Here is a 13,600-nt window from a genome sequence, read left to right as displayed (position 1 = left end):
TCATTTTTGTGAGGAGTAAGGGATGTCGGTGGGAGACTTTTCCCCACCGTCAACCTCCCTCAGTGAGGATGGCCAGATAAGTCAATCCTAGATAAGTCAATTCCAGATATCCAATTGTCTTAGCTGGCACTGTGCAGCTAGGATCAACTTGCAGGTCAAGTGTAGACCTAGACCTGCCCACAGTGTTAACAAAGCAAACCTCATATTACTATAGTAGAGAAGTATGGCTGGGCAACAAAAAATATAAACTGAAGCTACGTTACTTGTTACTAGTAGTAACCACACTATGAGACTGCCAAACAAAGAAAGCCTAGGACCTACCAAAAAGCTTACACACTGCCCCCCTGCCTTCAAGGTACCCAGACTTGAATATGGACCACCTAAAATGCACCAGCATGACAAATGCACCATGGAGCACGAAATCTGGTCTGCCTTGTGAAATCTGGATATCATGGTAGGGGGTTACAGACACCCAGCTCTGAAGGCAACTCACCACTAGCAGTAACACAGAATTAAGCCTGGCAATACTATGATTCTCCTATAACCCAAAAGTGGATCCACAGGGTTAAGAACACCCCCACCCCAGTTACAATGTTAAGAAATTTCAGTTTTAAATATATAAAATTGAGAAACTGAAGATTTTTGAAAAACCTATGACCATGAAATTTACAAAAATGGAACATGAATTTGGTAGAAACCTAGACATGGATTAAGTAACACCACCAAACAGAACCAAGTGCTTTCTAAAACTTAAGATTTCTGTCTCCAGCCCATTGTCAGAAGGAACAAAAACATGAAAATACTGAAAATAGAGGATAAAGTTTCAGCAATAAACAACTTTGCTGATTACTGATGTGCAGCATTCCTCCAGAAAAATGGCACCTATAATGCCATTGGAAGAACACAAGGGGCTTTTTGTTTATGCTTACCAGAGCATCAACACTTTGGAGGTTGATTTAACAGGTCTAGGAGGGAGGTGCTACATCATAAGCTGAAGATGCCCCTGTTGACCCCAGTATTCCTTGCAGTCGCAAGAGAAGTTGACAGGAGAGTTTCTCCCATAAACCTCCCACTGTGGGACTGGCACAGAAAATTGATGTCAGGTATCTCGACTTTGGCTACACAATTCACATAGCTAGAGTTGCACACCTTAAATTATTTTTTCCTCTCCTAATGTAGAGACACTGCTGATCTAAATGATATGGTTTTGAATACGTATGAATAAAAACACGTCTATCAGACATTAAAAAGAATAAAACCTGGTGTTTAAAACTTGCCCATTGCCCTCAAAATACTGGACGGTAACCATTTCAGTGTTCTCATCTTCACAGTTCCTAACGACAGCCACTTCTCAACTCTCCTTTTTCTATCTGCATCAATATTCATTCCTAATACACAAGTGAAATTATTCCAACTTAATCAGTTAAGCAGTTACAAAGAAAATAGACCTATAAATACGTGTACATGACATGCTAACACAAAAACTGGTTTCAGTAGCAGGCAATACTGTTCAAAATAAAAACTAAAAATATGGAAATGACTGAAAACTGTTCAACACAATACCTTTAAACAATTACTAAAGTCACATGTTGTTTAGAGTACACTGCACACAGGAGAAAATATTTTGGAGGATATTTTCTTAAAATCTAAACTGAAAATTATGCTAGGAAAGTAAAGGTACAAATATTCACTTACAAGAATTTCCAAAATTGAAAAGCAGAAAATCATATACACAAAAGGAAAGGGAGCTTACCAAACCAACAGGATACATGCCTTTCAGGTCTGTATAAAGACTACCATCGTAATATGTTTTGTCTAAACTATTTAAACAGAAGCAATCTCCTTTGCTCAACCAACACAACAAAATCACTGTTATATGTAATTTCAGACAAATCCACAATACCTTAATTTAGGAGAGATCTTCATTTTCATAGCTTTGTACCCTAGCCCCAATAACCCTTATGTCAACTTTCTATGTAAGCCAATTATCTTATCAAATATCAGCCAACTGACCAGATCTGCACAGCAGAAGTATACTGTTAAAGGAAAAAAGCCTCACTTAGAGAGTCTGAATATCTGTCAAAGGAGAGAAGCTTATACGATAGAGTACAAACTCATTAATCCTACTGAACAGAAAGGAATTACAAATTACAGTACTTTCTTGAATCAGGTTAGTAAAAGTCTAAAGTCAAAAGCTTCTCTGTAGATCTTCAGGGCCCAGAGTAGAAGTCAGGCACTGCACAGCAGAGATTTCTTTGTTCCCTTCTCAAAAGCTCAGGGTGGATTCCCTACTCCACAAATGCACCCCACCCCCATCGCGTACACAGTGCCACAGTGGGATTAATACGGCTCATGTTGGGTTCCTTTGTAATTCCCCACTCCTTCCTAAAGTAAAGGGCCCTGAGTTGGGGCCCAAAGGCACATCTGGTGTGGCAGGGCCACAGCTGCTGTAATTTAGCCTCACTGTCTCCCCAGTTATTAGACAAGACAAAAGCCGCTTGATGTTCCTCAGTTCACCGGCGCCAGCTGGGAATATCTCTGTGAAGTTAGAAATTGGCTTGGACGGTTTGAGCTGTCAGTCTGATGTTCAGAATATGTACATATTATTATAACATATGTCAAAACCATTAGAACAAAATAAATCAATCTAGTCTGAAAAGTAATAGAGACATAGCCGTGTTAGTCTGTATCCTAACAAAACAGAAAAGTAGTCATGTAGCACTTTAAAGACTAAGAGTCTAAATTATTTTGTTTTCTTTATCTAAGTTTATCAGAGAATTTAAACACACAAGTACATAAAAGGTAAATTCCAAAACGCCACATTAACCTCTAAGCTAACTGAGGGGCGCATTATGATTCATCACAATGAAATTTTGTCTGTTACTGTTCAACTGATTTTAAATTATGTCTCTGAAAAACACAGAAATGGGAGCTGCACAAGAAACAGATGGGCCCTGAGCATTGGTTAAGTCTGAATGGTGATTGACAGACTCCCCAAAGTTTGCAAAACAGTATCAAAATTGCATCCAAATACCGCCTCATAGCCTTATGTCACAACTAAAAGCGTGTTTGAATACCGAATCTTAAAACTTGAAAAATAAACTTGTATACATTTCAAATGGCAATAAATACAAAATAGCTATATGAAGGAGGCAACAAACTTCAGCATCAATTCTCTATCATCTACTGTAGTAAACCTTGAGAAGGTAACTAGGAATTTGTGCTGCACATGGTATATGTTGATATCAGACAGCAATGAACCAGTAAACATGCCAACTAGTTTTGACTTCCAACAGGCAATTTGGGACTCATAATATTCTTTCTAGAATTCTATTAATTAAATATACTTACAGCATCAATTACCTTTCAAAATGATACCATAAGAATAAATCTGGCATAATACTATCAAGAAAATATTAAAAGTCATATTATATCAGATGGGGAAAAAAACAAATTCTGAAAGTGGCCTGCATACTAAGAAAGCACGTGTGTCCATGTTTTCATGCACAAATTAAGTGCACATGAAAGTTTGAACCCAAACAAGCAGCCACTGAGTGGTATTAGGTCTTGTCCAGTGTGGCAAAGTGCCCTAAAAGCATACGATTTCTAACACACACTAACACATTATAAACTAACTCGCCCATGTAGAACCTGCTAGAGTGCACCTGAAGTTAATGAAAACACAATGGAGAACTTTCAGTGCTCACAGAGAGGGTCTATGACGGCCATTTAGGGAACTACTCCATTAGCCTGCTTTAGAAACCATACATGCAGTACACATTGTTGCACTATGTAGACAGGCTCTCATGTCTTAAAAATAAGGTACTAGGTGGGAGACTACACTTGACTATTGTATCAGTTTAGAACTACAACTGATTTTCCTAAAGATAAGCAATTTCATCATTTCATGCCTAGAAAATAAACCCGGAAAAAATTACACCGTGTTCAATGATACAAGTTAGTTATCTCATAACTAGTACCTCTTGATGCCATGAAACACACACTCTGTCCTTTACAAAACAAGGATAGGATTTTCAAACACACTCAATGTTGGCCTAATGCTACTGAGTGGAATTAAGGAGGGTTTTCCCATTAGCTTGAGTGCAAATCTAGATTGACACTGAATACTTTGAAAAATCTCAGCCTGAACATGGATTTAAATACAACAGATCTCCTATAAATGTGAGTATCACCATTTTACAGATCAAGAAGTTGAGGAACATACATGCTTACTGTGATCTAAAGTGTGCGACACCTACAGAATCTTTCTACTACTGTACATTCACAACTCCACACCCCAAACCTGCATATTACAAGTCCAGAGAGCATCTGCACATGAATAAATTCTCAACAGGTTCTAAAATATCTTCATCATTTGCCTCTAGACTGAGCAATCGTCTGTACCCAGCAAGTGCAAGCCAGGTTAAGCGCCTAGATCACAAAAGCAACATGGCAAGCATCCAGGCTGCTGGGCTAATTAATGAACTGTTGTTCTAGTGTTTCAGTAAATCCCTAGCTTATTCCACAAGGAAAAGGAAAAGGAAAAGGAAAAGACTGGAACCCTACAGATCATGGTCAAATCTATGAGCATTCTACAGAGAGCATGCAAGCCGACTGCCAGACACCCACTCTAAATAAGCATGCAGGTGCACTGATCCAATTCTAGCTACTGCCATTACAAGTCAATTTGAAAAACTGGTCATATTTGAGATAGCCTGGTGCAAGTTCTCAGTCTGTACCTGAAACTTAAACAATCTCATCTTGTGCTACATTATAGAGGGAATGAAAGTAAGAACTTTTTTCATCAGACCATTACAAGACAGTGACTTTTTCATTTACTGTAGATATGGGCAACTGAATATAACCAATTTCTTGAAAGATATTTGAACTATTTAAAACAGTTTAAAAAGATGCAAAAATTCAAGATGCACTTTTAACCCATTTTAAATATTATGAGTTCATAATAAACAGGCATCTTTAAAACTGTTTCATGCAAAACCTTCATACACTACCAGTTACATTTTTTAAGTAAAGCTTGTTACAGTCTTCACACAGAGGTTTCAATCTGTTAATAAGTGCAAAGTAATTAGAGCAGATAAAACTTTCATATGTCATTATGGCAATCATTAATGTTGCCTTTTACTTTACAAACTAGCAGAGAAAAATGTATGTGCATGTAAAGCAAAAAATGATCATGCAGATAAGTAATTCACTGTTCCTTCCACAAAAAAAAAGAAACAGAAGTTAAATAACCACATTAGCAATGGTTGAGATCAACAATGAAGTGTTTTAAAACTAACCTAAATTTTTTTGTGTCAGAGGGCTAGTGTTAGTCTGGATCTGTAGCAGCAACGAAGGGTCCTGTGGCACCTTATAGACTAACAGACTAACTGTCTATAACAGACTAACTGTTAGTCTATAAGGTGCCACAGGACCCTTCGTTGCTGCTAAATTTTTTTGTGTCTTATATATTACTAGCTGTAGTACCACAAGGAAGACCTCATTTAAACACCTTGAAATATTATATTAATAGATTCATATATATATATATATTCGTAGATTCATAGATTCTTCTCTCTCGAGGACTAAGTTCTACCAAAATATGCAATATTTAATCCTTATGAATCCAATTTTGTTATTCTGTCAGAATGACAATATAAAGAGTGAAATAATTATCCACTGACTCAGTATGGTGCCAAGCTAGGATTCAAGTATTCAAATGTATGTCTAATTATTTACTATCTTCACGTTAGTGGCTAGGAGCCCCAGTCACCAACCAGGAGCCCATTATGTTAAGACACCATACTAGTATAAACTTTTGAAATGGAAGTCTATATGCAAAACAGCCAGCAGTCTAAATATGGCACAAAAGAAAACATGTGGCTATACCCAGATGGGAGGAAAAAAAAAAAAAAAAAAAAAAGGTCAGCGTGGTTAAGTGGTGCTCAGCTGTATTTATATTAATCCAGTTAGTTTCCCACTGTGCGGAGAGGAAAAGCACTTTTCCATTTGGGGAACAGAGAAACAGAAAAACAAGTGACTTACTCATTGTCACACAGTAAGACTACAGCAGAACCTGGAAGACATGGCAGATCTGAGCTTGCGTTCAAAGCCTTAACCATGAGACCATACTTGCTCCTGCTGGATAGATGTGTATTTTAAAACTGTAAGTGGGACTTGTTAAAAAATATTTAGGCCAAATTAAGGATCTGATCCACAAGACCACCTACCTTCCTCTTAAAATTTGTTCAATATCAAAGATATTAGCTGACTAATAACGAAGAAAGGAATATTTGGAGATAATTAAAAACGATCACTACATTATAAACACATTGTATTTCTCTCCCGCATCTTTTGAAAGTGTTTGAGATTATGCATTCAGAATAGAGATCACACATTTTTCATGAATAGCACTAAGTGTTTGATGCAATCTGAATATAAATCAAAACAATTAATGGGATACAAAAAATAGTTAATTTTCAAGGAATTAAAAGAGTAAATTCACTATGGTCTCCAGCTGTGTGGGATCTAGAAGCAGAAGCTCTAAAAGTGACCAGTTATTCAAATTGATTAAAAAGATGAAATACTGAAATTTTGAAAAAAATTCCCCCCATTTTTTATTCTTCTCCCCAAACTGCAAGCATCTTAAGGAGTTCAATCTAGTGTCTGTCAAAGTACAGTCAACTTACTATAAGATATGGTTTGAAGAACTTTACACATTCTACTGTTTGATACATAGGTTTCCAGAAGCTTTGACTTGTGGGAAGACATTATTTATATTGTGTTAGCACCTACAGGCTCCAATCAAAAAGGAGGACCCTATCATGCCATCTTTGGGCCCACACAACTCATAGTCCAGGATTATGGGATGCTCCCTAGCCAAATTTTATTCGCAACAGCAAGCAAGCTATTCATGCAAACTGAGCATGATATAATACTGAACTTCCACACATCTATAGTTATATGTAATTTTCTGCAAATTGCTAGTCTGCTTCCTTTTGATAACAAGTCTTTATCCTAGGCTTGACTAGTTACATGACATTGCTTTGCCAAGGTCTCACACAACAGTGACAAAAACTGTAGCACAAATGTTTGGTTCTGAACCAGAGTGGGGTTTTCATACCAATTCTCGTACCTGTAGATGTATAAAATATTGCATATAAAACAGTGGAGTAAGGTGCACAAGCTTTTCCGATCGTACCCCCTTACCATTAACAGAAGCTGCCCATGCTCTCCCAATTATTGCATGGCCAAGGCTTCCTCAGCAGCACAGCTGGAGCTGAAGAAAGCAGAACTAGGAGGGCAACAAGGGAAAAGGGGAGCTGGGAGCAAAGCTAGGCCTAGGAGGTAGAGTAGGACTGAGGGTGGAGTGGGAGCTAGTGACTGAAAGGGGGGTAGAAGCATTGTGCTCCCTCCCTACTTGCTGGGGGCGGGGCAGCAGCCCAGGCCTGCCTCATGTCCCCTAACGTGCCTCTGAGCTCCTTAGTAATGTGAAAGATCACGACACTTAGATGAGCTTGCTTAACAGGTAGGACCATGATGCAATCAAAAAGGTGGGCTGCAGCATACACCAGGGTATTCTTGCTGGAATATTTGATTGTATATGACTTTGGTGAAGTAGGTGATCAGTTTGCATTGTTTAATCAACTAATTGACTTAGCCTAGACCAGAGTATAGCAAACGTTTCTGTATCTCCAAGAGCTTGCCTTGGGCATCTATAAGCTAATGAGGTCTGTACCTTGGAAACTGTTCAAAATGATAATTCAAACTAGGAAATCATTAATATGATGGTCTGCCACATATCTTCTCCAAAGAAAATTCATATTTCATTAATCCATCTTTGAATGTGTCAGTAAAGTAATACATTCAGGAGAATTGGTTTACATAATTTTAGCTTTTCAAAAGGGTTTTGACTCTAAATCCTAGAAGGCTACTGAAGAAACTGAGCAAATCATGATGTTTAGCAGCAAAGTCCTGTCATACATCAAAGATTTGATAAGAAACAGAATTTACTGCTAAATAATAAAACCATCTTGATTTCCTTCTTTGACAGGATAACTGGTTAAATGGCTGTGGGTGAATGTGATGGACACAATGTACTTGGACTTTAGTAAGGTTTCTGATGCAGTTCTACATGACGTTCTGGTAAGTGATCTAGAGAAACGGGAGCTCAGCTGACTTACCATGCAGTGGATACATAATTGGTTAAACAATCACAACAACGAGTAGCCATCAATGATGTCAGATTAAAAGACAGTCTTAAATGGGGTTCCACAAGGATCTGTTCTAGGTTCAGCCTTATTTAAGTTGGAGGTGGGTTGTCAATATTATGCAGGACAAATCTAAATTCAAAGTGATCTTGATAAACTGGAGAACCGGGCTATAGGCACCAAAATGAAATTCAACGCAGACATATATAACATGACCCACGAAGGGAAGAAAAAAAACCAAATACACAAGTACAGAATGTGGAACAAATGGCTTGCTTGGCAGCAGTACTGCCCAGAAGGATCTGGAAGTTGTGGTAGGTCACAACCTCACTATAAGTCAGCAGTGCAATGCTGTTAAAAAAGCGAATGCAATTTTAGATTACATTAAGAGAACACAGCATGCAAGTCAAGGGAGATGACTTGACTATTCAGCACTGGATAGGCCTCAGCTAGAACTCTGTGTCCAATTTTAGCCACCAATGCATTGGAAGGATAGAGAGAAGCTGGAAAGGATGCAGAGGCAATCAACAAAAACAAAGCAATAGAATGTAATCTATATGAGCAAGGATTATGGGAAACACAAATATTTATTTTGCAAAAAGAGGAGACAGTGGCAGTTTTCAAATATTAGAAAGGCTACCATAAAAAAACAGAGAAAAGCTGTTTCCTTGCCACACAGGGCAGGATAAGAGGCAGAGTTCAAATTAAGCAAAGCAGATTTAGATGAAATTTCAGGAAAAACTTCCTAACTGTAAGAATGGCAGGATAATGGGAACAGACTGTATGGGGAGGCTGGGTAAAGCTCCTTTACTGGGGCGTTAGCAAAAGGAGGCTGGATGGTCATCTGCCTCAAAAAGCTCAGGCAACAAACTGCATCTTGACAAAGGGCTCTGTGATTCTGTGATCTCCTCCGCTCTACAGCTACTCATGTAACAAGCAAAGACTAGTCAAGATATTAAGGACAATTAAATAATGAAGTTTTGTTTTGTGTGAATTACTGAGAACAACATACTGCTGGTTAAAGCGAATTACCAGTTTTAGCGCAACATTATCTTCCCAATGTACACTGCCCAAATTCAGATTTAGGAGGATTTTGGCAATTAAATCAAAATATCTGGCAGTCAAAACAATCCAGTTTTAGAATGAATATCAAAACATTTTAGTTTCAAAAATGAATAATTAAGGTGCATGCAAGTAAGAGATCTATTCACAAGTACCTGTCCCTTGTGGCTCTTTCAAAGGACTCTAACCTTATACTTCTGAGCCAATCGGTTTAACCTGTTTACTGCAATTCATAACCTACTTGCTGCTGAAATATTATTAAGCAAACTATCTAGACAACAGGGATTCTTGGTCTGGGTTTTATTTTCCCCCCATATTTCCTCAAAAGATGGGTAAAAACAGAAATCAGCAGAGAAAGAGGCTGCATTCAGTTAGTGCCTGAAATCATTTTCTTCCTTAAGTTGTGATCCTCTGGAGATAATTTTATTCTCCATAAAGTGGTAACAGTGCATAAATATTTGGAAACTAAAATATTAAAAATGAAGCTAATGGCAGCAGAGGAAGCAAATACTACTACTTCTAATGTTGATGTTATAAAGCCATAATCCAAGGCCGTCTGAATTGGGCTAGCCTCGGAAATTGTTCTGCAACATGACATGACCAAGCAGATTCATGACAACGTAGTGTCTGTGCATATTGGAAGAGAAAAAAAAAAAACCGTGTGGCTGCTCTGGATGACTCCTTGATTTGAACCAACTTGATGGGAACTGTACTGCCACTAACATACACCTGAAGGTTCACGTCTACTAAGACAAAAGCACTAATAGCAAACCCTGTTAGGCAGAATTCTTCCTCACATAGCCTGTCTTATAACAGTGGCCTCACGTGAAACAAGCTAGATAAATACTGAAAATGTTTAAACTAATCATGCTATAAGCCAAAAAATATTTATTTTTAAAGATACAAAGAAAGACTTAGGACCGATAGGCATACAGGATAAGGAAATATATTAATCACATCATTCAAGTGTGATTTCATGCATCCAGACAATTTCATGAGTTCTTAACTGATCCTCAGTACAATTGAGAAAGATTTACCAATTGCTATACCGGCTGAAGTAATTTTTACCAGAAATAAAACTTCACAGACAATGTGCACCATGATTATTCAGTTGTTCAAAATGGAGTGAACAACATGACTTCTTAGTGGGGAAAACAATCCCTTTTTATTTGCAAGATGTCTTAACTATAACAAACTCAAGATATGAATGAAATGTGTTAATTTAAATATTCCCTGGAAGCATCTCTGTCTTCAAACATTAAAACATCAGGCCACTGCATTAGAACAAGGTAACAAATAATTTCCATTCTCTGTGTTTCTTGATAATCAGTGAAAATAAGTGCCATCTGTCCCTCCTCAAGAATCCTATGTGATTTTGTAGGAAAGGATGCTTTAACATTAACAGGAGCAGTAGAAATCATTCTTCTAGGTGACTGCATGTCCCAATGAGAATCCCTTAGGCCTGTGCCAGTAGACCAAGTCCTAGGCTCTCTAACCATCAAAACAAAAAAGCAGTCAAATAGCACTTTAAAGACTAACAAAATAATTTATTAGGTGAGCTTTCATGGGACAGACCCACTTCTTCAGACCATAGCCATACCAGAACAGACTCAATATTTAAGGCACAGAGAACCAAAAATAGTAATCAAGGTGGACAAATCAGAAAAAAATGATCATGGTGAGCAAATGAGAGAGAAGAGGGGTCGAAGGGGGGGCATCAAGAATTAGATTAAGCCAAGTTTGCAAACGAGACCCTGTAATGACCCAGAAAATTCCCATCCCAATTCAAACCACGTGTTAATGCGTCAAATTTGAATATGAAAGAGTTCAACAGCCTCTTTTTCAAGAGTGTTGTGAAAATTCCTCTTTAGTAGGACGCAAACTTTTAAGTCACTAACGGAATGGCCCACTCCATTAAAATGTTGGCTAACCAGTATGTGAATCAGGAGTGTTTTTATGTCTGTTTTGTGCCCATTAGCCCACAAGACAGACATAAAAACACTCCTGATCCACAAACTGGTTAGCCAGCATTTTAATGGAGTGGGCCATTCCGTTAGTGACTTAAAAGTTTGCGTCCTACTAAAGAGGAATTTTCACAACACTCTTGAAAAAGAGGCTGTTGAACTCTTTCATATTCAAATTTGACGCATTAACACGTGGTTTGAATTGGGATGGGAATTTTCTGCGTCATTACAGGGGCTCTTTTGCATACTTAGCTTAATCTAATTCCTGACGACGACGCCCCCCTCCCCCCCCCGGCCCTGCTCCGCCCCTCTATTCTCTGATTTGCTCCCTTGATTTTTTTTTTTCTGATTTGACCACCTTGATTACTATTTTTGGTTCTCTGTGCCTTAAATATTGAGTCTGTTCTGGTATGGCTATGGTCTGAAGAAGTGGGTCTGTCCCACGAAATCTCACCTAATACATTATTTTGTTAGTCTTCAAAGTGCTACTTGACTGCTCCTTTGTTTTGATAGTATATAGACTAGCACGGCTTTCTCTCTGTTACTAACCATCAAAAGTGTCCCTAACCCACTGACAGCTAGAAGCTGAGACTAGATGAGAGAGGTGAAGCAATCAATAATACCCTTTTTTAGTCACTTCATCTGAAGCACCTGGCATTGGCCACTGTCTGAAGATAGGATGATATGCTAGATGGACCATTAGTCTCATCCAGAATGGCCTTTTTTATAAGCCAGACTGAGGTGAGTCAGGTAGGGGATACCACCCTGCTCAGCTCCAAAGGGGAGGAAGAAAATGAGTTCTTCTCTAATGGCAGAGCCAGCCCAACCTGAGTCCCTTGTAGAGTGTCTCTTGTTGTGGGCACTGAAGTTGTGCTCAGTAGCAGATGGTGTTGGTACTCAGTACCATACAGGATTGCCCACAGACTGACAGTGGTGATTCAGGCTGTACCGTCACTGTAACTAGAGCCCTGCAAATCTGCAGAGATCCACTTTATATCTGTGGACTTCTGCAGCTGATTTTTGTGGATATAGATTTGGTTGCGGTTATAAATTTTGTACCTAAAACATTACGATTTGTGGATATCCACTTTGTATCTGCAGATCATTTTTACAGATGCAGATACCAATTTTGTATCTATGCAGGGCTCTAACTCCAATGTCCTTTTTCTTGTGAGGTCAAAGTGAAGATGGAAGGTACTCAGGTCACAGGCACGGCCCCAATGGACACCCCTGGTGAACAGAATCCAACCACACTATGCTCCAGAGATGGAATACATGTGGACAATCATTCACAGAACTGTGCTTGATAAAACAGCCATATTTCTAAATGGAAAGGCCATATTAGTAACGAAAATGGAAAGAAAACAAAAATAAATCTTAATATGGTTAAATTTTTATCCACTATTCAGTGAGTCGGATGAGCCTTGAATATAGAATCTTAAAGATGACTTCTAGTTACTCTGATAAAGCTCTTGCAAAAGTCAGTCCAGTAGGCTAGGCAGGGGAGCATAGGGAGGAATTAGTCATTCCAAGTATAACTATTCAACTTCCAACAAATCTTTGCAGTTTAATTTGATTACAGATATAATCAGGAGTTGAAAATATCCAAGTTGCCAACTGCAAGAAGACAAGCTTCTCTTATGAATAAATTGGTGTGGTGACTAAATTCTGAAGAGGTCAAAGGCTAAGCATTATGGCTGCAAAAACAAACTTCCAAATGCAAATTACTCAAATACTGTCTTTAAGAGCCAGTAATTGCAGACAATCTCAGTATCTTTCCTTCCTTTCTAAGCATCAGTAGCATGACATTAGAAGACTTCAGTGATTGTCTCCTGATGTTCAGAACACTGCAGTGATTGTGATTAAAGGTCAATCTCACAGACTCATGGATTCCAAGGCCAGAAGTGATCATTGTGATCATCTAGTTCTGACCTCCTATGCAACACAGGCCAGAGAACTCCCCCAAAATGATACTTAGAGAAAAGTTTTTAGAAAAAACATCCAGTCTTGATTTTAAAATATTCTGTTATGGAGAATCTCCATCACCCCAATAAGCTGTTCCAATGGTTGACTACACTCTGTGTATGAATTTGTCTAACTTCAACTTCCAACGATTGGATTGTGTTGTACTTTCTCTACTAGACTGAAAAGACCATTATTAAAAATTTGAGTAGCTACTTTTCAGACTGCCCCCCCACTATTAAACTAAAATAGTCTGAGCTCTTTGAGTCTATCATTTTTACACAGGTTTTCTAATCCTTTAAATCATTCTCTTCTCTGCACCCCCTCTAACTTAGCAACATTCTTCTTGAACTGTGGACACAAAACCAAGACATCGCACCAGTCCAAAGACAGAGGTAAAAT

General features: G+C 38.3%; 1 protein-coding gene across 6 annotated transcripts in view; it reads right to left on the bottom strand.

Annotated features, from left to right (window-relative positions):
• The window catches only part of DIP2A (disco interacting protein 2 homolog A), a 167,865-nt gene that overhangs the window by 119,497 nt on the left and 34,768 nt on the right, over positions 1–13,600 (bottom strand). The gene's annotated exons all lie outside the window — the stretch shown is intronic.

Source organism: Carettochelys insculpta, chromosome 8, assembly GCF_033958435.1.
Source record: "Carettochelys insculpta isolate YL-2023 chromosome 8, ASM3395843v1, whole genome shotgun sequence".
Taxonomy (NCBI): Eukaryota; Metazoa; Chordata; order Testudines; family Carettochelyidae; genus Carettochelys; species Carettochelys insculpta.
Note: the sequence above shows the minus strand (reverse complement) of the source record. Positions and strands in the feature narration are given on the sequence as shown.